Source organism: Coenobita brevimanus, chromosome 36, assembly GCF_032717465.1.
Source record: "Coenobita brevimanus isolate Jiangsu-jjx chromosome 36, ASM3271746v2, whole genome shotgun sequence".
Lineage (NCBI taxonomy): Eukaryota > Metazoa > Arthropoda > Malacostraca > Decapoda > Coenobitidae > Coenobita > Coenobita brevimanus.
Genome location: NC_136989.1, coordinates 344,143 through 371,585, shown reverse-complemented (window position 1 = coordinate 371,585; position 27,443 = coordinate 344,143).

Here is a 27,443-nt window from a genome sequence, read left to right as displayed (position 1 = left end):
ATCTACTCTCCCCCTTTCTTCCAGGAGGGCAGTGGATAAGGTTGCGTTGTAAAGAGGCTTAGGGACGTTATTGTCGCGGCCACCCATATACCATCAGGAATAAGGTGTTTGCCATTGACAAAACTATAGACATGTCGACAGACTACTGCGTTATGGGCGATATTAACTGTTTCACGATTCATACTCTTCCATTCACCCTTTCTCATATACCAGCTGGGAGAAATGATTATAAGAATATGCCAAATGGCAGATGTTAACAGAGATTAATGTATGGTCTGAGTAATGATGGGGGATCAGTTTACAAAACAAAAGAGCGCTATTTCAGTCACCACCGCCAGAAAGTGCCTTGGTGTATGAGGACATGAAAAATCACATCATACTCGCCGCAACCCGCCTTTGTTGAGGCTGATTTGTCAGATAGTTCTTGATGGCTGTGCTCATGTTGGCTGCCGCTGCGCCCTCTAGACAACGTTTTATATTGGCACAGTAATTGATTGGCTTGTCATGCCACCGCTGCCTCCACCCACACTCTCCCCCCGCCCCAACTCCTCCTTCACATGTACGTCACCTGTCATCTCTCTTGTCACGCATCCGCTGCCTCCCTTTTTCCCGCCTCTCGCCTCACCAGTGTCTTCTACATTTGCATATAGATAGATGGATAGATAGATAGATAGATAGATAGATAGATAGATAGATAAAGTAGATAGATAGATCGCTAGACAGGTAGATAGATTGATAGAGAGATAGAGAGATATGGCGATGTTCTGCTGGGTGATTCTGCCTATTGGAACGCAACATCTGTACCTCTAAAACACCTGTAATTAGCGCCAAGTAGTACAAAGGGCATTACCTGCACTGTACAGTTGTGATGAGACGGCTGTACACAGTTCCAGGTTTTGCACGTGTCCAGCTGGTGAACCGCATAGTTATCATAATATTTCGTGCCAGTCATTCTTGTATTACCATCATAAGGTCTAATTCAGTTCACTTGCTGTCAGTATATTTTTTGTGTATTTAAATATCTCATTTCCTTAGTTTTTCAAGTTATTGGTATATATTTTAGGTTATTTGGATTTAATTCTTTTCTTCGAAGTGAGTGAGTGAGAGAGAGAGAGAGAGAGAGAGAGAGAGAGAGAGAGAGAGAGAGAGAGAAGGGGGGGAGCAGAGGCACTGTTTCTTGTACGCACACATGTACGCCTTTACCACACTCCATACCTGAACGTGTACGGATTATAATGTGCTCATATAGATGCATATTAATTGACTTTGTTAGGAGTAAATTAAACAAATGGCTGCATATCCGTGTACTTCACACACACACACACACACACACACACACACACACACACACACACACGAATGTATGGTGGTCCGCATATCTGATAAAAAGACTCACCAGACCGTAGTTTGTAGCCAGGTTTATGGTTACAGATGTGGCTGGATATCACACTCTCCTTCACCCGCCCTTCTGCTGTCTCTTCTGTCCGTCGTCGTCGTCGTCGTCTCCTCCTCCTCCTCCTCCTCCTCGTTTGTTATTCCATTCCTACCTTTTCCTCTTCCCATTCTCCACATCTCACCATCCTCATCCCGTCACCTCCTTTCTTCCACTCATTGCATTCTCCCGCGCTGTGGGTGGTGGGACGTGGATGGACATGTGGGTGGACAGGTGACGGGTGGTGGTGGTGGTGGTGGTGAATTGTTCAATATAGGAATGACAGGAAAAGCAAAAAGCAACAGACCTTTTTTTTTTCTTTCTTTCTTTCTTTCTTTCAGGGCGTTTCAGAAAAGTCTATATATATGGCATCTAATTCTATACGTTGAAAATAAGGTTAGTTAAGCAAGAAGTTCCCCTCGTCCACCAAGCCCCCCCAAACAAAGCCGGCAGGAAAAAGTGAGAAGGACCTTCATGGGGTAGAGGAGCAGGGAGGGAACGAGGTAGGAAGTGTGAAAGGAATAAGTCAGTGGAGTTGGGGGGGGGGGGAAGAGAGAGACTGTTGGAGCAGAGAGGGTGAGTGGGTTTGACGGGATTGAGATATGGTAATGATGTAATTCGAAGTGACATTGAAATGTCTGAGAGAGAGAGAGAGAGAGAGAGAGAGAGAGAGAGAGAGAGAGAGAGTGGAATATCAAGGAGCGGGATGGTGGTGAAGGTGTGGATGTGGGGTAGAGGAGGCAAAGTGAGGGGTGGAGGGAAGAGGGGTCAGTGAGAAAAGAGAATGAGAGATAGTTGTAAATGGAAAGATAGTAATAGTAAAATGTTTAAACTGGGGAGTATTGAAAAATAACGAAGTAATTTATACAACTGATTTATTGATGCTGTCGAGGCCATTTGTTGTAGGGGAGGATATGACTGAGAAAAGCGGTATCCTATTAATTTAAGAAAGGTATAGATAAAGAAAGAAGGATTAAAGGCGTAAGAGGAAGGGACTGAGGCTGTGGCACACCTAATGTCTGACTTGGCTCGTATCTCTGACTGAGGTAAAAATAATATGGTTGTTTTTAATGCATCTAAGACTCAGTTCTTACACCTATCAACCCGATAAAATCTTCCACAGGTATACCCACTAATGTTTAATAATATTCAGCTTAATCCTGCATCATCCTTGAACATGCTTGGGGTTTCATTTACTCGGGACTTATCGTGGAAGGATCACATTACATCTCTTGTAAAATCTGCTTCCAAGAGATTGGGTGTGGTAAGCCGACTCCGTTCTTTCTTTACCCCTGCACAATTGTTGACTCTATACAGGGGTTTTATCCGCTCCTGTGTGGAGTACAACTCTCATGTGTGGGGAGGCTCCTGTAACTTGCAATACTTTGGTGATAGAAACTCCGTGTACAAACAGCTAGATAAGGAGTTTATTACAAGCTCACAGTAAAATAGTCTACCCCTCTCGGCTGCCCGATATCAACTGATGCAATAACGCCGTCTTCAGGCATGGGAAAGCATGCTGACCTAGCAAATTTAGTGGGGGCATGTATGCACTGGGGGGGGACATATATACATCGGGGGTAGACATATTGTGGAGGGGGTACACTACTCCCCCGGGTAGCGGAGATGGTGTCTCCTGACACCAGGAGTTAAATGGTGGGTGAATATAGTAGTAAGGCAGGACCGGGGAGGTTGGTACAAGGGATAAGTATGATACAGGGGCAGCAGGGGAGACATGGCCATGTTGAGGGGAGGGAATTAGAAGGATATATACATATAAGATATACAAGGAATAATAGGTACAAATCCAGTAAGGGTCGAAGGGATATATAAACATAATGGGAAGTACACAATAATAGTTTGATACATGAGAAACAAGTAGATATGAGAGTTCTATTGTGGTTCTTCCTTCATTTTTTTTTTTTTTTTTTTTTTGTATTTTCTGTAGGATACATTGTCACTCAGTAATGCATGAAAGAAATACCATCATTTTCTAGTAGGCAGAGTGCTGTTCACAGTGTGGTTAAATGTTAGATGGCAATGGTAGTCACGGAATGCGAGGGCACTAAGTACGGGGAGTTTCTACGTCGTGTGTGGGGTGTACTATGCCTGTAGCGACTCTGATTTCCTGGAGTCGACGTTCCATTTTTCTGACACAACAATGCACTGCACAGATGATGAGTAGAAAACCTATGAAAGCGATAACCACAGGGGGAAACACAACTGTTGGATGAACCCATGAACGGCTGAAGGCCAGAGAAAATTGATCCATAAAGAAATCACTGTCATTGAGGAAGGTGAGCATGCGCAAGTGAGGGGAGGTGATGGTAATGTTGGCAGAAGGTAGGGTTGAAGGCATGTCGATTGGTTGAAAGATGTCATAGGAGTGGGTACGAACAGCTTGGTGATAGCGAGTGGCGTAAGTGATGACGGACTCTGATTTGACGGTACAATAGTCAGGTGCTTTGTAGAGACCACTAGCGGGGACGGAGTGAACGGAAGAACCAGGACACATGATTGTGACAGAGATGGGAACAGCAAAGAAGAAATACTGGACATGGTTGAGGTGAGCATGGTGGACCGGGAGGTCAGGAGGTGGGACAAAAGAACAGGCTGAGTAGATGGAATGGTTGCGAACTAAAGCAGACTCACAGGGTGTAGCACTGCTAGGGAAGATAGCAAAAAGGTGGGCAGCACAGAGACGAGAGGTCGGAGTAAGGGAGGAACATTGCTGGAGGTCTGTGGAAGAAAGGAAGGCAACGGAAAGATGATCATGGGAGAGGAGGAAATATTCTGAAGGAACAGATACCTGTAGCAAGGAGTTGTTGAGGCGGAAAGGGAAGGGAATGATGTGGAAAAGGTTAAAGGTTATGGCAGAACGGAGAGGAATATGGACGACGACGTATGTAGTGAGAAGAGTGGCTTCGAGAACAGGATAATAATATTCAAGGGAGGAGTAAGGGAGGATTGGGGAGAGACCGAAGGTGGAGTGAGCCCATTCCAGGACAGAACGGAGAGCTGAGACAGGTACTAAGTCGGCAGTGACACGTCCATTGATAGCATCGACCAGGATACGAACCAAGGTAGAGACTTGAGACAGGAGAGAGTCAACGGCCAGTTGGAGATTATCCATGTTGAGTTTGAGGTAGAAGAAGAAAATGTGTCAATGAGCTCAGTGAATCTGGTACTTATGTATTGCAATTGCCAGGAGAGTGGGAGGAAAAGGTTATAGAGAGACTCATTTGGGTTGTGTGTCCCCATGAGGGCCGTGAGATGGTTGCTGATTCCGTGGAGCTGGTGCTCGTAGGCAGGTAGGGCAATGGCTACGTCGGCCAGGGGCGCAAGATCGTAGCGCAAGGAGACCTCGCCTCCTGAGCCGACCAAGGCCCCGGGACGTACTCCACCATCGTCCTGACCTGACCCAGACCCCAGGAGGGTCAGCACTGCCAGCAGAGAGATCGCTAACATCGTACCTAGAAAATCAGGGTAGAGTTAATGGGGGAGGTCGTGAAGAGGTTGATGGGCAGAGCGCAGTTTGGACCGATATTGATTGATTGATGAATGAGCAGGTGGAGATGGAGAGGAAGGAGACTGAGGGATAGGTGGAGACAAGGTAGACTGAGGGATGGGAGGAGGGGAATAGGGGGCAGGAGGTTGTGTAAGTGACTCTTCCAACACGAGGCCACAGGGTGCTCACTTTAAGTCATCGACGTGGACCCATCTGGTGTCCCTAGTGGACAGGTCCTGGGGGTGAAATTTGTTGCCTTGTTGAGTGAGGACGCGGTGGGGCCCTGTAAATTTGTCATCCAACTTAGAGGAACGTGTATGGGAATGAGCAAAGACAAGATCGCCTACATTGATAGTGATACGAGAGGCGGACTTATGTTGACGCTGCAGCATGTCCTCCTGAGAGGAAGCCAAAGTGGATTGGACATACTGGTGGATTGTCTGGAAGTTGGCCAATTTTAGTTTAACATAATCATCCATGTTGTAGATGGGGTCTGGCTTTGAGGATAAGAGAGAGTATGGGAGGTCCTTGTCAAAACCAAAGAGGACGAAGAAGGGAGATTCAGCAATGGATGCATTGATGGAACTATTGATGGAGGATGCCACTTGGGGAATCCAGTCATCCCAGGACGAACTATGGGAGCCTAGATGTCTGAGGCACTCTAAGATTTTACGGTTGTGGCGTTCTACAAGGCCATTGGAAGCCGGATGGTTAGGCACGACATTGCACTTACTGATATGAAAGTGGCGAGAGATCTCATCTAGAAGGCTATTGTTGAATTCTGTACCGTTGTCAGTAAGAATGGTATGAGGGGTACTGAATGGGCAAATTACGTGATCTACAAAGGCACGGGCAACGCTCTTCGCGGTCTTGTCGGAGAGGGGAACGAGGACACAGTAGCGGGAGAAGTGGTCGACCGCTACGAACAAGTACTCAGCGCCAGATTCTGTGAGAGGTAGTTTTAAGAGATCGATTGAGACAGTTTCCCATGGTCGTGATGGGATTGGGTATTGTAAGAGAGGTGCTGGTAAGCCGGTTGATCCTTTGTGGCGGTGGCAGGAGAGGCAAGAGTCACAGTGGGCATTGATATCGCGGCGCATGGTTGGCCAATAGTATTTGAGACGTGCTTGGTGCAAGCATCGGTCTTTACCTGGATGGGAAGCTTGAGGAGTATTATGAACAATATGAAGAATTTTTGGTATCAGGGCAGTGGGGACAACAAGTTGGCGTACTTCGTGATTGGGCATATCTTTGCCTGTTAGCAGTGTTTTTCTGTGCAAGAGATCATCATCTAGCATGAACTCATCTAGTGATACTGGCAGAGTAGGTAAGGTCGAGGCATCGCCAGATTCTAGGAAATAAATGACTTTGGACCACATGGGGTCTTGGCGTTGAAAGTTTCGAACAACTTCTGACGTTAGTGTAGTGTTTTCAGTTACTTCAGGCTGCAGTGATGTTATAGCTGCTGCTACGTGACGTGAGAGTGCGTCTGCGACTACATTCAACTTGCCTGGTACATATTGAAAAGTGTGATTAAAGTCCTGGATGATGATAGACCATCTAGCTAGTCTACCTGTTAGGTTGCGATTCTTGAACAAATCACATAGTGGAAGGTGGTCTGTTTGGATATGCACTGGATAACCATAGACTATATCTCTGAAATGTTTCAAGGACCAGATTACCGCTAGCGCTTCGAGATCTGTGACACTGTAGTTACGTTCAGCGGTTGTAAGGGTGCGACTAGCATACGCTATTACACGCTTCCTTGATGCTTCATCGACTTGCATCAAAACGGCACCAAGTCCAGTGCCTGAGGCGTCTGTGCAGAGAAGGAAGGGTGTGGTATAATCAGGGAATGCTAGAACAGGGGCATTTACAAGAGCTGTCTTTAGCTTTTGGAAAGCCTGTGACTGGTCGTTAGTCCAAACAAAGGGCACATTCTGCTTGAGTAAGTGGGTCAGAGGAGCGGCGATCTTCGCGTAATCCCGGATAAAGCGACGATAATAGCCACTGAGGCCCAGGAAATTTCGTACAGCGTCGGTAGTGGTAGGTTCTGGGAAGTTAATGATCACCTTAGTTTTATCCTCATTAGTATGAATGCCGTGTGCATCTACGACATGGCCTAGGAATTTGATTTTCTTTCGCAGGAAGTCGCATTTACTGAGATTGATTTTCAGGCCTGCGAGCTGGAGGCGTTCAAAGACTTGCTGGAGTTTGGTAAAATGATCAGGGATGGATTTACTCACAACAATGATATTATCTAGGTAAGCAAAAAGAGAGTGTCCCATCATACCGCTGAAGACTGAATGGATAAGTCGCATGAACACGGAAGGAGCATTTCACAGACCAAAAGGGAGTCTCTTAAACTGAAAATGTCCGGAAGGGGTGCTAAAGGCTGTGACTGGGCGAGAGGACTCTTCCATTTCGACCTGCCAGTACCCGCTGAGGAGGTCTAAAGATGAAAAGACTACGTTATTTTCACCAAGGGATTCTAGCAAATCACTGAGGACAGGTAACGGGAAACGGTCTGGAACGGTGACAGAATTGACCTTACGATAGTCGACTACTGGTCTAAAGTTGCCGTCCTTCTTTGGTACTAAGAAAAGTGGGCTATTCCATGGACTGACGGAGGGTTCAATAATGTCCTGGTCTAACATGTTCTGTACCATTTGATCTGTTTGCTTTCTCTGGCTGTGAGGCAATCGATATGCTGGTATGTAAATCGGCTGAGTTCCTGGGAGTAGTTCAATCGTATGTTTGACAAGGTCTGTTCTACCCATCGGTTCACCGGGTAAGGCAACCACGTTTCTGTACGAGGTCAGAAGGTCGAGGAGTTGAGGCGTATGTTCTGGGAAATCTGTGCAAGTGAGATGTGAGAGCATATCGGGTGAATGCGTCGGCGCAGATCCCGTAGAGTTAATAGTACATACACCGATTGGCGTATCATCAGTCTGAATAGTAGGAATTGAGGAATCCTGGCACACCTTTACGGCCGCTGGGTATACTAGGAAGTCTCCAATCTTTACACCACTTTTAAGTTTTAGTGGAGGATTTGTGACATTGAGCAAAAACAGGTAGCATAAACTGTCCTCTAAGACTGTACACCACGCTGACTCATAAGTCAAGCCATTCACACAACACGTCTCAGGTAGGGTTAGTACATCCACTCCTTCTTTTGCACCGGCAACACAAACAGAGACTTTGGTGAACTCATGCGGTAACAAAATTGTGCACGTATTCGTTACTGCACGTTTCGTCTCTGCGTGTTGGAGAAGATCATGCAGACTGTGTGAGGTAGGTAACTGAGACATGTCTGAGTCAGCGATAGTGTTGTCGGGAGAGGATGTAAGAGCCATGTTCGAGGGCTGAGATGATGTATCAGGGGACATTGAGGAATTTATGTCCTTGCTCGCAGTCAGTAAAGGAATGATCTCTGTATTCTCAGATGATGATAGTGGTGGTTTGGACTGGGTTGGACTTTTTGGTAGTGATAGGGACAGAGGTAATTGAAGGACTGATTTGATCGTAAGAACAGGACGGGGACATTCCATAGTGGAAACCAGGAATCCAGAAATGTCTATACTACCACAAGCAGGTAATAATGCAATGGAATGTTGTGCCATGGTGGAGAAACCAATAAGGGCATCTGCGGGATACTGCAAGTCATTAGTGACATGAAATTCAATGAGGATAGGGGGCAAAGCTCTGTGGAGTTTGACTTCAAGGGTGACTCTTCCCATAACCTTAAACTCTGAGCCGTTAACACCACATAGGCGAATGTCTGGTGGTTCTAGGAAACTGACGTGGCTGTGATGACGATGAATAATTTGTAAGGAATTTTCGGAGATGAGATTTACTATAGATCCTGTGTCCAAGAAGAATGACGTTGGTATGTCATGACTGCTTCCGAGAATGACTAAACCCGAGGATGTTATGGGACCTACATGGCGGATGGGGAGTTGGGTTTCTGGTTCTACGTGATATTGGTCCGATACGGGCGCGGCGCTTCCCCCGACTGTGGGCGGTTGAGGTAACGACATTCCTCAGTGGTGTGAGTCGTGCTTGATTTGTGGTATTTGCAGTGTGGACGACGGGAGCGAGAAGGCGTACGCTGTCTGGGTTGGGAGTGAGGACGTCTGTATGTACAGTCGCAACTGGATGCTCGATGTCCAGGATGACCACAGTACCAGCAAAGAATCGAAGATTGTCTGTTCCGTTGGGCGCTAGACTGATCACGGCCTGCGGTAGGAGAGCGATGTGTGGCAGGTCTGCCGCGTGTGGTGGGACGGGAGCGAGATTGGTCTGGGGTAGTGGAGGTGTGACAGACTGAGGAGGCCAAGGGTTGGGTGGTGCCCTGACGCGTGTAGTTCGAACCTGTTCTTTCATGAATGGCTTTAGTGACCTGAATAATTTTATCTCCTGGACTGAAACCGATTTCCAAGGCTAGCTCTCGCTGTTTAGGAGTAAGCCAGTGAAGGAATCTGAGGTAACCAATTAAGTCAGCAAAGTTGGTGAGTGAAAGCACTGGAACGCCATTCTTGTCTTCTAACCATTTCGTGCCTACCAGTAATTGGAGCATCTCACTACTAGTTGCTTTCATGGCAGCGGCAGCTTCGCGGAGCTTGGCATATTGCGCTGGGACGCGCAAGTCCTCATCTAGTTGGTTTAGGAGATTAATGAATCCCATGAGAGACGCGGTATTTGAATGTTGGCAACAAAGGCTGATGAGTTCCGTACGAAAATCAGCAAAGGTACGAATGCTATCGAAATGTCCTGCACGGATCGCGGATCCGATGTCTGATTTACCGTGATGCAAGCGACCGAGGACGTAAGCTACTTTGAGCGATTCCTCGGTAATTTGTCTATTATTTATTTCGGTTTCGACTTCTCTGAGGAAATCATAGACTGACCAAGTTGGGTCCTGGCCGGTAAATTTGGGACGATTTGCATCGTCGAGATAGATAGACTGTGGAGGGTTGGCCATGGCTGGAAGTGCAGAAGTGGCGGCAGGAGAGGTGTGGGAGAGAGAGAAGGTAGTGGCAGTTAAGGGCGAGCAAGACGGGGTATGAAGGGAGGCAGGAGAAGTAACGACAGTGGAAGGAGTAGAGGAAGAAGAAGGGAGAGTAGAAGTAGGAGTAGAGGAGGACGGATCTGGATTTACGAGGGTAGGACGGGGAGTAAGTGATTCTGCGGGAAGTGAAACGGGAGTCTCAGGTACAGGGCGGTGGTACTCTTTGTCACTTTGTAAATGAGTGATTGTGTTAGAGTCGGCAGACGGGGTATGAGCAGGTGATGTTTCCGGGTCGAGAGGGCTGGTGGGAAGCGGTTGACGTGGAAAGCATGACATTTAATGCGGCAATGGAAGATGAAAGGATGAAGATGGATACGTAGGTGGAAATGTATGAATAACAATGAGAGAATGGAATACACTAGGTGTGAAAATATGAATGAAGGTGCGGGGATGAATGGTTTAAATAAAAGGCGAAGGATGAGATGGATTATAAATAACGTAGGTGAAGATGAAAACGGGGTAATGGAAATGAGATGGAATATTTACAATAACCAATCTGTAGAGAAAATCGAGGATAATCTCTAGAGAAAGGAAAGATATACTATAGTTACGCAGTAGAAACGGGAGTGTCGAGATGGATGACGTGCAGGGTGGCTGGGCGTAGCTGGGCTGGGGCGGGGCGGCGGTGGAGAGACAGCTGGGCGGAGAGGAGAAGAGACGCCGCGATGAATCACCGGCAGGGAGTGGCGGTCTTAGGAGGCTCCATAATGCAGACCAGATGCGGGCGACGGCGGAGGCCGGTGGTGGGTGGTGAGGCAGATGTCGGCACAAGGCAGGTGTAGAGCTGGTGAGTTGCAAATGCAGAGAACGGTGGTGGGCAGGCAGCGGGCAGACAGTGATAAGTGGCACCGTGGGGGCAGAAGCTATGATGAGTCCAGAACAGGTGCTGGGAACAGGTGCAACAGGTGCATAGGTCGGCGACGGCGACACATGCGGTCAGGAACAAGGCGTATGGGTGCGGTGGTGTGAGAGGTGAGCACTGGCGAGAAAACTGGTACACTCGAAAATCACAGCCAAGGTATAGAGGCACGGAGGAGGGGCGAGGCTGGCAGATGCGAGGCGTCGTGTATCTTGTTGTATCACTAAAAATCCAAGGAGGCGGTCAGAATGTGATGGTTCGAAACACCGCTGCTACCAAATGTAACTTGCAATACTTTGGTGATAGAAACTCCGTGTACAAACAGCTAGATAAGGAGTTTATTACAAGCTCACAGTAAAATAGACTACCCTTCTCGGCTGCCCGATATCAACTGATGCAATAACGCCGTCTTCAGGCGTGGGAGAGCATGCTGACCTAGCAAATTTAGTGGGGGCATGTATGCATTGGGGGGGGACATATATACATCGGGGGTAGACATATTGTGGAGGGGGTACACTCCCCACATACAGCTCTTCTCAATAGGGTGGAGTCAAAGGCTTTTCGTCTCATTAACTCTCCTCCTCTTACTGACTTCCTTCAACCTCTGTCTCTTCGCCGCACTGTTGCATCTTTATCTCTTTTCTATCGCTACTTCAATGGTCACTGCTCCTCTGAACTGTCTGCATGCATTCCTGCACCTCTACGACGGGCGCGTAGCACCCGTTTAGCAGCAAACTCTCATCCCTTTTCTGTCCAACTCTCTAATGTAAGAGTTAACCGTTACTCCCAGTCTTTCATTTATGCAACAGGTCAGCTCTGGAACTGTCTCCCTCTGTCTGTATTTCCTGCTGCCTTTGATCTCCAGTCTTTCAAACGCAGTGTGTCCAGGCATCTCGAAATGATCGGATCTTGAATTTGGCTCTCTATTGTATTTTGTTTTTCTCTTGGTGGGAACTGTTATTGCGGGCTCATGGCCTTTGGTTCCTTCTTCCTCGCATAAAAAAAAAAAAAAAGGTATTGCAGAAGAGGAGTGAGAACCAAGAAAGGGAATGGAGGAAGCGAGGTGAAAGAGGGAAAGTTATAAAGGGGAGAGAGGAATGTAGGGAAGGAAGAAGGCGGCAGGAGAGACAAAAATAAATATGAGAGGAAAAGTTTAGATCACCAAAAAGTTGAGGGGAACATTGAAGCATAAGCTTGATACAACCATAAACGTTACCAAGGCAGCTATCTCACCACAGCCATAAAAAATGAAAACATGTGGTAAAAATTAAAGTACCGGTAGTATTAGGCAGACACTGATCGCTGGCTGTGTCCATCCATAAAATATAAAATAGGCTTCCATATTTTATCGGTCTCCAGTTATGATCTCCATTCTCTTGTATTTAGTATGCAAAGCTTCTTTATATGAACAGATCTTCAGTGTTTTATTATTATTATTATTATTATTATTATTATTGGAAGGGAAAGCTCTGTAAGCCACTGGTCCCATCCTGTGAAACAAAAATACTACAAGCCACTTCTACAACCCTGTCAACACCAGATCTCGTTATTTTTTGGATGATTTACATACATGGACTTCGGCCACGTCGTCTTCGCTTCCATTGACATCATAAAATTTAAGGACGTTGTGCGTGCCAGACTCTCTCCAGCAAAACCTTACCGACTGTGGCTGTAGCAGATATAGTGGCGAGGAGCAGCATGTCAGCGTGAGACGAGGCTTGTTTGCAATTATCCAGCCTCACGCACTTTGTCTCACACGCACGCACTCAGGCAAACATGCACCAATCGGCGAAGTTTGCGTATACATTGCGTGGGCATTATCACACACTTCTGCATATATTCTATCCACAACCACGAGAGGAAAAATAAATATATTCTCTTTCTGCACCTCAGAAACACTTGCAAAAACATAGGCGTGGACAGACTGCATTTGAAACTTTTCCAGATGAATATGGTTCGTGATATTAAACATTAAGACTTCAGTGGGCGGCGATAAGAGGATGAATGGATTGAGGGATTCGAGGAAGATATTCCTACACACACACACACACACACACACACACACACACACACACACACAAACACACAAGGCCTTATAGCACAAACTAGGACTCCCCCTGTCCCTGTCCACACACGTTTATCTAGATACCTTAAACCCTTTAATCCTGTAACCAATTATTAGTTCAGTGTTAGATGCAGACGATTTTGTCAGTTTTCACGAAACCATTGTTAGTGGCGAAGTTAGGAAAAAAAAAGTCTCAACAAAAATTTCGTAACTATTTTCCTTCCTCTTCTGAAATAAATCGTTTGATATTTTATAAAGATAGCCAATAAAATACATCATGGAATTGAAGGAGTGCAGATTTCGCTTGTAGAGTTTTGTTTGACAGTGATAATGACCACAACCAGACTCGTATTACCTCTTGTAAGGGTAGGTTCTAAGGCCTGGGTGTTGTAACATCATTCAGTGATGGGTGACAAGCCTACTCCTCTTTTTGTCATTATTGATCACAGAGCCTTCATACGCCTCTTAGGGATTCGGACTCATGCACACACAACCTGCCATTAATAACACCCACTAGCGCCTTACACCGCCGTACTTCCCATTATGGTTCTCATGTATATGTAAGGTTATCAGCGTAATTCCGTGTTATTACTAGTAAAGCAAGTATCGTGTAATACTTGATTATAAAAAGTGAAATGTACAAGATCATTAATGGAGGCTTTGTTGTTAGTAAACATTTATTTGTAATAAGCTTTGGTGTTGCCACAAATGCAATATATACTATACGTGGCAGAAAGGAAAAGAACTCATGCAGGCGATTGTACATAAAGTTTGACAGCTTCTTAGTGCCTGTAGTAGCACCGTGTGACATGATTTTTGTGACGTGGTCTTGTCATGAGCCATAAGGAAAGTCGTGATTCTCTTTGTTTTATCAGTAATTATGAGAGAGAGAGAGAGAGAGAGAGAGAGAGAGAGAGAGAGAGAGAGAGAGGGAGAGAGAGAGACCCTGGAAAAGTCAGCGTAGCTGCTTAAAACCTTTGATGGCGGTAACCACAACTTAACCACAAAATTGTCCGTGAGTTCTTTTGTACTGTAGATTGTTACATCTTCTTTGCACTTTTAACTTCGGTACGAATAGTCCGATAAGTCTGAGGCAAAACTGAAGTACGTTCAAGCTCTTCAGAAGTGCCATTGCTTTTGCTTCGTCCACATGGAGATCCAGCTAAGGTCAGCGGCTACAGGAATAGAATCTGTCGCTCCATTTGGATGATTTCAATGCTGGGCCACATAGTGATCCATCCTCTGGGTAGTACCCGAAATTTCGTTTGGTTTGGCTGCATTAGCGTGGGGTTATTCATAAGGGAGAGAACTACACTTACAGTTATCATATCAGTACACAGGATCTTATCTGGTTCTTGCCTTCGTCCCTGAAAGGCCCAGTTTTTGTAGGTCAGGTGGTCCACTAATGCTTTTTACCGGTAATAATCTGCCATTAGATGCCTTATCACAGGGTTCAATCTTGAGTGGCCACGGAAAGCGGAAGTTTGCCTTAAGAGATCGCATTATATGATACAATGACAGTTTAACCTCCAGCAAGACTTAACACCACTTCTAAGCTGAATACCGTACGGGTATAATCACTTTCCGATTATCAATGTAAAGTTTTTTTTGTTGAGAAAGAGTTTGTTTAACTTTTAATTTATTATTATTATTATTATTATTATTATTATTATTTTTATTATTATTATTGCTATGTGTAGTAGTAGTAGATGTAGTAGTAGTAGTAGTAGTAGTAGCAGCAGCAGTAGTAGCAGCAGTAGTAGTAGTTGTAGTAGTAGTAGCACTCATAGCAGCAGCAGCAGCGGCAGTGGCAGCGGCAGCGGCTAGTAGTACTGTAGTGTCATTATTTGCTTATTTTATTATTATTATTATTATTATTATTATTATTATTATTATTAGCACCATAATTTATTTTACCATTAGAACACCAGAAGGAAGCCATTTCTAAGCTGCATTGAACTGTTTTGCTGTAGACAAAGTACTCGTAAATGATCTGACCAATTATCTATTATACTATAGCACTAGCAGTGTGTGTGTGTGTGTGTGTGTGTGTGTGTGTGTGTGTGTGTGTGTGTGTGTATTTTGGGCAGCCGAAACTACACATTCAAATCGCACCAAAATTGGCACAAAAATCGCAAAAAATTCGCTGATGTGAAAAAACTTGGTCCCATCACGATTGAAAAACTTTTACTGTATTTAATTAGCGATCACATTTTGACCAAAAAACGCCACTTGGCGCCCGGCATAGGATCTCTGTAGAATTTTTTGCCCATAGCAACAGCAGCGCGAGAGGTCTATGCTGGAGCAAGTGCGAGGGGCCTGAAGGGCCCACGAGCACTTGTACACTCTTTAGCACTTGCTGCTCACCTCTCCTTTTAAAAGTATGAAATGTCGCTACAACTCTTATTCCCTTGGCCTCTAAGCATGAACTAAGAGGGTAGCACAGATAATTATTTGCTCTGTTTCCATCTTCGCTGTTTCCTTTCCTTCCCTTCCGTTATGTTGTAGCGGGATTATTCACAAAGCGCCAGGTCAAACGAGGTCAGATGTTATGACGAGGGGCAGGGAGGCTGAATCTTACATTGTTAGGGCCACACTAAGGTAGTTCAGGTCAGTAACACAAACACTGTTCTGTTGGAGTGACCGCGAGTGAGGGAGTCTGTATACGTCATCCAGGTCAACAGTGAACCTTGACTATAGTAATTCCACCTTAACTTGGCCCAAATTTTCATTCTGTTGCAGGCTGTTTCACGTAGCTCAGTGGCGGAAAAAGGCAGGGCTGTGACTTTTACATCCATTCCACAGCAGTTTTCCGTGACTAGCATCATATTTTGGGGGTAATCTACAGCTACAGCTTGGCATTGAAGATGGAGAGATGGCAATTTTAGACCAGGTTATATAAAAAGAGTAGAGTCCCAGTACGTAATAATCTATGCAAGGGCGTAAAGTCATACCGGTACCCCTTTTATATATGCGTCTCGGCTGTGATAATATTTTGGTGTGTGGAATAGTTACCGGGTAGCGCAGCACCCTCCACCAGAGCACCAAGGCTTCGGCCCTCATGTTCACAGCCTTATTGTGAATGGCTGTGTACATTTCGTAACACATTTTTCTTAGTAGTTTATTCTGAACCTTAACCTACTCCTCAGTATCATCTTGTATGGTGTGTGTTGATGCATACTATGTCGGTATCAGGATATAAATAGCATACAGGAGAAGGTTCAGGTGCAATACGCAAGTTAAATCGCTGAGGAGGAGGTGTTACGAAGCCTGCTATGACACTAAAAATACGGCCGTCAGTAGTGGACAACACCCAGCGTCCACACAAGGTCATTTTTACAGCTAATACCGGAACCTCACACAGCACACGCTCGTAAATTCGTCCGCTGACCCGCTCTATATCAGCTAATTGTGGCTGTACCGGTAACTTATTGGGGCAGTGAAGCGCCGGCACCGTCATTAGGGCCATTAATTACCCTCCTGCAAACCCCAACACCCCTTCGCTTATCTCCACATCCAGAGATAATTAAAACCACGGTTATTAAGGGTGAGACGCAGATGCCAGGCGGCCTTACTGGGGGCTTGATTGTCAGTGAGTGTAGTCATAGAAGGGACCTCTTCCCAACCTACCCGTATATATGTCGCGCGTCAGCTTAGTTCGCTTAGATAGTTAGTATACCATATAAAAGTCGCACTCAAGTCTGTCCTCGCCCCTGTATATGGTCCACACCAGGAGGGCAGCCTGTTCATACTTCTTTGTTACTTTGCCTTTGTTGCTCTCCCTTTATTACTCACACTTTTGTTAGTCTCCCTTTATTACTCACACTTTGTTACTCTCCCTTTGTTACCCTCTCGTACCCTTTATTACTCACATTGTTTCTCTTCCATTGTTACTCCTCCATTATTAATCACACTTTGTTACTGTCTAAAAACGAGTATAGGAAAGCACTCTTCTCTGATTTTTTTTTTTTTTTCAGGTATTTTGGTGTACTGTATATCATGCCTAAGCCAAAAATGTGACAAAACTGGATTGCAGAAAAATATCAGCCTCACATCAGAAACGGGTTTAAAAGGCGTGTACACCAGTTAGCTTGGCAAGTGTACAATAGATACGCCAAGATTTGAGGGTATCTCTTTGTGGTCGTTTCATTTAATGGTACAGTGTTTGGTGGCGTCAGTGATAATCCCGGTGGCAAAAAAATAAAATAAATAAATAAATAAATACAGCAAAGTTTGTCGAAGGACGGTTATCATATTTTTTTCCCCTACTCGTTATCACATCTATATGTACCATCATCTTCCTATTATATCCTCTCTCCCCCTTTCTTTTTCTCTTTCCACTCAATTTCTAGTAATCTTTCCGTCTTCTACAACTCTTCTACGTAATTACACTCCAGATTTCTTGTTACCCGACTTTTTTTTACCCACACTTTTTACGTCATAAAATCTCATATCCCTAACCAGCTCTTCATCCCATTTCCTCCACCCACACCCTCGTCTCATCTTTTCCTCATAACACTCTCTCCTCACTTATCAGTCTTCTTTCCTCATCTTCTAACCTCTCATATTTTCTCTTCTCACTTACCCTTGCCTCTCAGAATCTTCTCATTTCCTCTCTGTCCTTCCCTCCATCCACTCGTAAGCTTCTCACATGTCCTTCCTGCCTTCCCTGAAATTCCCTTCTGCCTTGTCACTCCTCGTTCAACTTTCCCTAACCTTTCCTTCATACCACATAGAAGACGAAATTAGTGGCAGAAGTGAAGGAGAATCATTGAGAGAGGAACGAATCAGAAGAGAGAGTAAGAATAAAAGAGACGCAGAATTACAATAAAAAGGTAGGTGATGAAGAGAGGTTGAAGGTGAACAGTAGAGAGGGTGGAAAACTGAGGTACAACAAGAGAAAACGCAGTGTTAAAGCATTATAGTCTCAGAGCCAAAGAAGACGACCTTGCGCAGCTGAGCCGGGATGAGAGTTTTCCGTCAGTTCGTTTGCTCTCTAGAGGCCACATTTATGGGCCATTTTTGACGACTGAGGTGTTAAATTTATCCTCTCTGCCTATCAGTGTGCCTTTGTGGAAGTGGTCGACACAATCAGATCAACTCCAAGATCAGTGAGAAGAAAAAAGGATTCAGGGCCATATAGCAAAGTTCTTAATAACAGGAGCCTTGGTATAACACTGGTACTTGTGGGCAGGATGTTAAAAATCCAGTAATTTATGCGATAATCACAATTTTAATACAAACTACTGGAAATTATCAAATTGCATAAGACCTCATATATGGACCTGTGCCACTACCTCATTAGGCGGTGGAGGTAGCCTGTCACGAATCAAATTCGCGACATTTCCCTTTTGTGAGAAGCCACGAACTATTAGTGGAAAACTCACTGTGTATCGCTCAGTTAACCATTTCTCTTTCCATTTCGGGGTATACTTTTCAAAACATTCGTCACTGTTTTCAAAAGTGACCGATTTAATGCACGTCACTAAGTGCTGTACTGAGCGATACTATTGTTTCTTTATTGTTCGCCCCTGCTTGCCTCGACCGTTAGAAAATGCGGCCTACTGCTCCCCCTTTGTTCCCACGACTTGGTCAGTCGAGTGTTTGTTGTGACGGAGAGAGGTCCTGTGCTCAAGAAGTGTGAGAGGTCAGCTAGCACCCAAGCTCCACTAGTACAGTTGCCCAGTACTCCCACCCCCCGGGTGATACACAGTATTCATCGACCGGTATTTCCTTTTTGTATAATCCTAGTTTTAAGAGCTTAGTTAAGGTGTTTTTCCTAGGCGTAAGTATTTAGCTTTTGTGTGAGTGAGTGAGTGCGGTCTCATTGATTTGATTTTGAATTGTAACGTTAAATTTATTTTTTGTAATCAATAAATTTATCAGTTCTTTTTCTTGAGCTTAATGTAAAGTAAACTCTTGTTTCATTTCTCCATAATTAAGCTTATCTCCTACATAACTCCTAGCTTGCATAGACGTTTTACTATTCATAACTGGTACTTAGACCAGTCTTGTTGTATTAACTTAAAATCCGTTGTGCCACCTAGGAGTTAAGCATCAGCAAGGACCTGTTATTATTATTAGTATTAGTTATTTATTGTCAGGGGTGAAGTAACTTTCTCCAGAGGCTAACAGTACAGTAATTCAGCAATTGTGAGTAATTAGTCTCTGCTGTGTACTGTTGAGAAAGTTTATAAATTCTCGTTCTTAGAGAATCGTTGCTCGATTTAGCAAGACAATCATTGTCCCTGCTCTTTAATATTATTGAATATTATTATCAATTAAATAATACTTAGCATTTATTTTAAAAACACCGTGATATTTTAAAAACCCCGTGACATAGCTAGTGAAGTAGGTAGTTATGGATATAAGGAGATAGGCAGGGAAGTGGTTAGGGAGGGAGTAAGGGAGGTAGGTTGGCAGTTAGGGTGGAGGAAAGTAGGGAGGCAGGTAGGCAGTGAAGTAGATTGGGAGTCGGGTTGGTGGCAGGGACGTAGGTAGGGAGATAAGTAGGCAGAGAAGTAAGTATGCAATAAAGCAGGTGTATAGGTAATAAGGAGGTAGAGTAGGTGGGAGGTTGGTAAGCAGGGACAAGCAACAAGAAAGAAGTGTAAGTTTCCTTTATATGACAAAGGAATAACTTGCACCTTATGTCTCCCAGTGAAGGGATCGTGTAGAACAGAGTGGCTGTAAAACCTAAGGTTAGCGCATAGCAAAGAATCAACTGTATATTTGCACGACAGGGATCATACTAGAGTTCGTCCTTGGGACCCTAGCATGGCAACATACATCTAGTGTGAATAGATATATAGGTAGATAGACTGACTGATTGACTGGAAGATACGGTAGACACACACACACACACACACACACACACACACGCACACACACACACACACACACACACACACACACACATGTAACTTGCAATACTTTGGAGATAGAAACTCCGTGTACAAACAGCTAGATAAGGAGTTTATTACAAGCTCACAATAAAATAGTCTCCCCGACTAGGCTGCCTGCTATCAACTGATGCAATAACGCCGTCTTCAGGCGTGGGAAAGCGTGCTGACCTAGCAAGTTTAGTGGGGGCATGTATGTATTGGGGGGGGGGACATATTGTGGAGGGGGTACACTACTCCCCCAGGTAGCTGAGACGGTGTCTCCTGACACCAGGAGTTAAAAGGTGTTTGATTATAGTAGTAAGGCAGGACCGGGAGGTTGGTACAAGGGATAAGTATGATACAGGGGCAGTAGGGGAGACATGGCCATGTTGAAGGGAGGGAATTAGAAGGATATATACATATAAGATATACAAGGAATAAGACATAATGGGAATTACACAATAATAGTTTGATACATGATAAGGAGTAGATATGAGAGTTCTATGTTGTTCTTCCTTCATTTTTTTTTTTTTTTGTATTTTCTGTAGGATACACTGGCACTCAGTAATGCATTAAAGAAATACCATCATTTTCTAGTAGGCAAAGGTCTGTTCACAGTTTGGGTAATTGTCAGATGGCATTGGTAGTCACTCAATGCGAGGGCACTAAGTACGGGGAGTTTCTACGTCGTGTTTAGGGCGTACTATGCCTGTAGCGACTCTGATTTCCTGGAGTCGACGTTCCATTTTTCTGACACAACAATGCACTGCACATATGATGAGTAGAAAACCCATGAAAGCGAGAACCACAGGGGGAAACACAACTGTTGGATGAACCCATGAACGGCTGAAGGCCAGAGAAAATTGATCCATAATGAAATCACTGTCATTGAGGAAGGTGAGCATGCGCAAGTGAGGGGAGGTGATGGTAATGTTGGCAGATGGTAGGGTTGAAGGCATGTCGAGTGGTTGAAAGATGTCATAGGAGTGATTACGGACAGCTTGGTGATAGCGGGTTGTGTAAGTGATGACGAACTCTGATTTGACGGTACAATAGTCAGGTGCTTTGTAGAGACCACTAGCGGGGACGGATCAAACCGAAGAACCAGGACACATGATTGTGACAGAGATGGAAACAGCAAAGAAGAAGTACTGGACATGGTTGAGGTGAGCATGGTGGACCGGGAGGTCAGGAGCTGGGACAAAAGAACAGGCTGAGTAGATGGAATGGTTGCGAACTAAAGCAGACTCACAGGGTGTAGCACTGCTAGGGAAGATAGCGAAAAGGTGGGCAGCACAGAGACGAGAGGTCGGAGTAAGAGAAGAACATTGCTGGAGGTCTGTGGAAGAAAGGAAGGCAACGGAAAGATGATCATGGGAGAGGAGGAAATATTCTGAAGGAACAAGTACCTGTAACAAGGAGTTGTTGAGGTGGAAAGGGAAGGGAATGATGTGGAAAAGGTTAAAGGTTATGGCAGAATGGAGAGGAATATGGACGACGACGTATGTGGTGAGAAGAGTGGCTTCGAGAACAGGATAATAATATTCAAGGGAGGAGTAAGGGAGGACTGGGGAGAGACCGAAGGTGGAGTGAGCCCATTCCAGGACAGAACGGAGAGCTGAGACAGGTACTAAGTCGACAGTGACACGTCCATTGATAGCATCGACCAGGATACGAACCAAGGTAGAGACTTGAGACAGGAGAGAGTCAACGGCCAGTTGGAGATTATCCATGTTGAGTTTGAGGTAGAAGAACTGAGAGATAACGTTGAGAACTGAAAGGTGGCATTGTAAGATATCAGTGAAATTGTTTAGAGTGGACGTGACTTCATTGAGTTGGGTTGTGAGCTTCTGTAACATAGTGCGTTGGATTTTAATGACTCGGCGTTGTGATTCTAGGGCTGAAGCTAATGAGTGAGATCAGATTTGAAGCCAGAAATGTCACGGGCTGTAGCAACACCAAACAAGCCACTCAGAATCTCACCGCCGAAGTCGAAGAGACCTCGTTTCACACGAAAACGACCCACGGGTGTTTGAATGGAAAATGTGTCATAGAGCTCAGTGAATCTGTTACTTATGTATTGCAATTGCCAGGAGAGTGGGAGGAAAAGGTTATAGAGATACTCATTCGGGTTGTGTGTCCCCATGAGGGCCGTGAGATGGTTCCTGATTCCGCGGAGCTGGTGCGCGTAGGCAGGTAGGGCAATGGCTACTTCGGCCAGGGGCGCAAGATCGTAGCGCAAAGAGGCTACGTCTTCAATAAGCATTACCTCGCCTCCCGAGCCGACCAAGGCCCCGGGACGTACTCCACCATTGTCCTGACCTGACCCAGACCCCAGGAGGGTCAGCACTGCCAGCAGGGAGATCGCTAACAGCGTACCTAGAAAATCAGGGTAGAGTTAATGGGGGAGGTCGTGAAGAGGTTGATGGGCAGAGCGCAGTTTGGACCGATATTGATTGATTGATGAATGAGCAGGTGGAGGTGGAGAGGAAGGAGACTGAGGGATAGGGGGAGACAAGGTAGACTGAGGGATGGGAGGAGGGGAAGAGGGGGCAGGAGGTTGTGTAAGTGACTCTTCCAACACGAGGCCACGGGGTGCTCGCTTTAAGTCATCGACGTGGACCCATCTGGTGTCCCTAGTGGACAGGTCCTGGGGGTGAAATTTGTTGCCTTGTTGAGTGAGGACCCGGTGGGGCCCTGTAAATTTGTCATCCAACTTAGAGGAACGCGTATGGGAATGAGCAAAGACAAGATCGCCTACATTGATAGTGATAGGAGAGGCGGACTTATGTTGGCGCTGCAGCATGTCCTCCTGAGAGGAAGCCAAAGTGGATTGGACATACTGGTGGATTGTCTGGAAGTTGGCCAATTCTAGTTTAACATAATCATCCATGTTGTAGATGGGTTCTGGCTTTGAGGATAAGAGAGAGTATGGGAGGTCCTTGTCAAAGCCAAAGAGGACGAAGAAGGGAGATTCAGCAATGGATGCATTGATGGAACTATTGATTGAGGATGCCACTTGGGGAATTCAGTCATCCCAGGACGAACTATGGGAGCCTAGATGTCTAAGGCTCTCTAAGATTTTACGGTTGTGGCGTTCTACAAGGCCATTGGAAGCCGGATGGTTAGACACAACATTGCACTTACTGATATGAAAGCGGCGACAGATCTCATCGAGAAGGCTATTGTTGAACTCTGTACCGTTGTCAGTAAGAATGGTATGAGGGGTACTGAACGGGCAAATTACGTGATCTACAAGGGCACGTGCAACGCTCTTGTCGGTCTTGTCGGAGAGGGGCATGAGGACACAGTAGCGGGAGAAGTGGTCGACCGCTACGAACAAGTACTCAGCGCCAGATTCTGTGAGAGGTAGGTTTAAGAGATCGATTGAGACAGTTTCCCATGGTCGTGATGGGATTGGGTATTGTAAGAGAGGTGCTGGTAAGCCAGTTGATCCTCTCTCCCAGGTCCCCCACCCCCACCCTGCCACCTCCTGTATGTAGTGAACTTGCTTCGATGTCAGAGGTCTACCAATGTCAGGTTCACGTCACGATAATTTTCTGTTCACTGATGGCTGTGGGGAAGCTAATAACTATAAAATATGATGAATTATTAACTGTTGCATGGTTCATGACTGGAAACTAAACCACTCATGAAATCCGTGTCATTCATAATAACTGCCATTATGTAGAGGGTGTCTTGTGTGACAATAATAAACTTAGTGTCATCAGTATATTTTCTGACGGAACATTGGTCATACATCACCACCAATAACTGCACAGCGGCACTGATCACCGCGTTCGGTTCGTCCCAGCGACCAAACGAAACCTGGTGAAGTTCCATACCAATCAGTGTTACCAGATGCGGAGAGCATGACACCACCTCGCTGGTCGACGGGGTGTTTGATATGTCCGCAACTGTACGTACTTACAAACTTAAACATGGAGATATTGGTGTTATGGGAAGGACATTTTTTTAAGACTAACTCTTTACGTTGTTCCTGTAAAGTGGAAAAACAATTGCCCTGTAGTAAGACGAGGCTCAGTCTAGGCAATGATGTTAACCCCTTCAAACGCATGACTTATTTTACAGTTTACAGTTCTTGAAATCATTCTTAACTTGATTTTTGTTTTTTCTTTTCCTTTTTTTTTTAATTGTAAATCCTGCTGGCTTCTGGCCTTTAGTTCCTTCTTCTATGTCGAAAAAAAATATATAGAAGGGGTTAAAAAAGGCTATATGTAAGGCTATATGTAACAACTCCAGTTCGAAAAGTTTCTAAATAAAATCTCTTAGGGACAGCGAGAATAATCTGCATCATAGATTGCAAGGGATAAGCATTATAGTGTTAAAATTACAGGTGCCCTGGGTTTGTTAGGACACTGACTGACATGCAAAGACGGCATTTCGTAGCCAAAATATCGAGGAACCAATAGAGAGAATGATTCCAACACAGCTTGATGCTTAGAGGAAAACAGGACACGAATACCAGCGTGAGTGAGATGGGCAGCTCTGTCAAAAATAGCAACGTGAAGGGGAGAGCGAGGAGGGGGGAAGGAAGGAAGGAAGGAAGGAGGGAGGGGGGGGAAATGGTGAGAGATGGAAGAAGAGGGAGAGGGAGGAAAGGAGGGAGGGGGGGTAAAGAAGAGGCAGGGACTGAGGAGAGAATATTTTACATACTAGAATGGGCCATAGCAAGAGATGCCTAATAACTATTAATCAAACTCTACCACTCGCACAAACGTTAGGTGATACTGGAAATTAGTCATGGACAGATTTACCTATTTTACTTCTCAATCCCTAAGCAGCTTTTTTTCTTCAGACAACCTAAGAGCACAATGTAACATCTGGCGTATTTGTGAGGGAAGATGAGAGAGACTGGCTGTTGTGGTATACACGTAGTCAGGAAAGCTACAACGTAGGACAGATTTAGCAGTTTATTTCATCCTTATGCAAGATTTTCCGTGTTAGTCAACCTCAGGGCACGAGTAACAACTGGCGTGTCTGAGGGAAGAAGAGAGGGTTGCACGTGAAGCCAAGACTGTGCTCCTGTCAGATAGCGTCTGTGACTCTTGTTAAACATTTACACGCCGTGCGCAGACGGACTCTGCCGTTCCTTTACTCCCTTGGACGTGCCCCTACCTTAGCCGATCTTCTTGGTGAATCCCCTGTGTTTTCCATCACACACCTCATGCGCTTCCTATCTCACACCCGTATCTTGCCTCATATTTAGTGTCTTCCCCTCCTTCCCCTCTACCTTTATTCCACCACAGCACACCCGTCATTTTTATGCAGCGGTTTTAGTGCCATATAGTCCTCTTGGGCTTGGTGCTAATCCTTATTACTTACTTACTTAAAATGTTTTCTTGCTTCTACGCCCAAGGTAAAGAGAATATAAGGTAGTTTCACACGGGGGGGGGGGAGTAATAACGTGTCAGTCTGTGCATGACGTCACAGATAATCCAGACTGAGGGTCCCTGCCAGTCACTCACCTACCTGCCCTGTGATATCAGCTCCCCGGCCTATAGGGGTTACTTTTATTTGCATCCTAAACTGCATTGCAGAACAATGAAAAGGTTAATGTTATGTTTTTGAGATATAAAACATGTCTTGCAGAAGAACTGTCTGTTTTCAGAGAATATAGGAATGTCGTATAGAGGGTCAGACAGACACAGATCCGACGTCACAGGTGCCTGTAAGCCAGCTGAGTATGAGACAAACAACGGAGAATATTGACAGAATCACTGTTGAGACACAGCAACACCAAACACCTACCAAATGATACGGAAATGGCCACTTTACATTGCTATACCATCACAGTCGTTTTCTGTCACTCTCCCACTCTCTCTCTCTCTCTCTCTCTCTCTCTCTCTCTCTCTCTCTATTATCCTTGACGTCACAGCCTGCACGAGTCGGGGCACGGGCTTCTCAAAGGCCGTGGTCGGGGCACGGTCGGGGGAGGTGAACCTGCCTTTCATAATTCTCTTTACCTGTCTACGCCCCTTGTCGCATCATATTCCGGTGACGGGACATGCAGGAGTGTGTCAGGGTGCGTGTGCTTGCCACTACGTCTTGTAAAATCCTATGCTGGTGACGGGACATGCAGGAGTGTGCCAGGGTGCGTGTGCTTGCCTGTGCACATACTCGTACACACCTACACATATACGTCACATACACACACGCACACATGTCATACTGATAAGACTGGTTACACTTAACTACACATGTGCGTCAAATATACACACATGACTACACACACTTACACATCACACTGATAAGATTGCACACACACACACACACACACACACACACACACACACACACACACACACACACACACACACACACACACACACACACACACAAAGCTCTCTAATGGAACTTGCTGGTGGGGAAATGTGTGTATGTAACTGTAGTGGTGTGGGAAGTTGCCATGGTAACACACAGGCACCTCCCACCAGTCACCCAAAGACTTCCTTAGCCATTTATTTTTGGATAGGGCTGGTTAACATCTTTTTGTACGTTATTTATGCAGAGTATGGCAAAAATTTGAAGGATTTATACAGCACAATAGGAGAGCAAGGTGTAATAAGCAAAATAAATCGCTATGTATGAGGTGCTAGGGAGTTGTATAATGGGTTTATAGCAGTAATTTTTATCAGAGCGTTCCATTAAGCTGTATGTATAGCTTATCAGACTTAACATGGCTGAGATCTTATATTTGCTGCTTATTTCTCATAGCATAATTTCAAGCAGAAGAAGACGATAACACGGCTCTACATAATTATGTCCAACAGCACTTTTTCGTGACTAGCATCATATTCTAATGTCAGGCTCTTGTTACAGCTCAGCATTCAAGATGGAGAGATGGCAATTTTAGGCCAAGTTAAAGTGAAGTTTTATATCCATTCCATAACACCTTTTCGTGACTATACCGGTCTTCCTCTAACACGGGCCAGATTTCCATCTTTGTGTAGGTCATTTTACTCATTTCACGTAGCCCAGTTCCGGGGAAATGACAATGGTATGGCTCTACATCCTTTACATAGCACTTCTTCGTGACTAGCATCATGTTTTGGTGTTCATCTATTGTTACAACTCAGCATTCAAGACGGAGAGATGGTAATTTTAGGTCCATTTAGGGAAAAGAGAGTATTGTTCTATATTCTAGTGTTAATGTATCCTTACAGCTCAGCATTTAAGGTGAGGAGATGGCAATATTAGGCAAAGTGAAAGTGAATAGAGTATGGTAAACATCTAAGTATAATTTCTGACTTTGTTTGCTACGGTCCCTGACGCTTCCTCTGCGACGGTTTTCTCTTATGCACTCAGGCTCCTAAGGCCCAATCCCAGCTGAATAAAATCGTCTGGAGTCTAATAAAAGGAAAGTACGAGAGTTGTCACGATCATAGGAGGGTTAATATTTACAGCATTAACGCTCTCAGACATTTATAAATAGCTCACAGGTGCATAATAGCCTCTTGTATTAGCTGGAATAAAATACTAGAGTTACCCCGAAGATGAGAGGGCCTCCGTGTCCTCTAGTGGTTGTAAAAGTAGTTGGGTAAAGTTTCACACAAGTTTCTGGGCTGGACAAGCATGGCATTCCATTGGTCAGTCAGTGGTA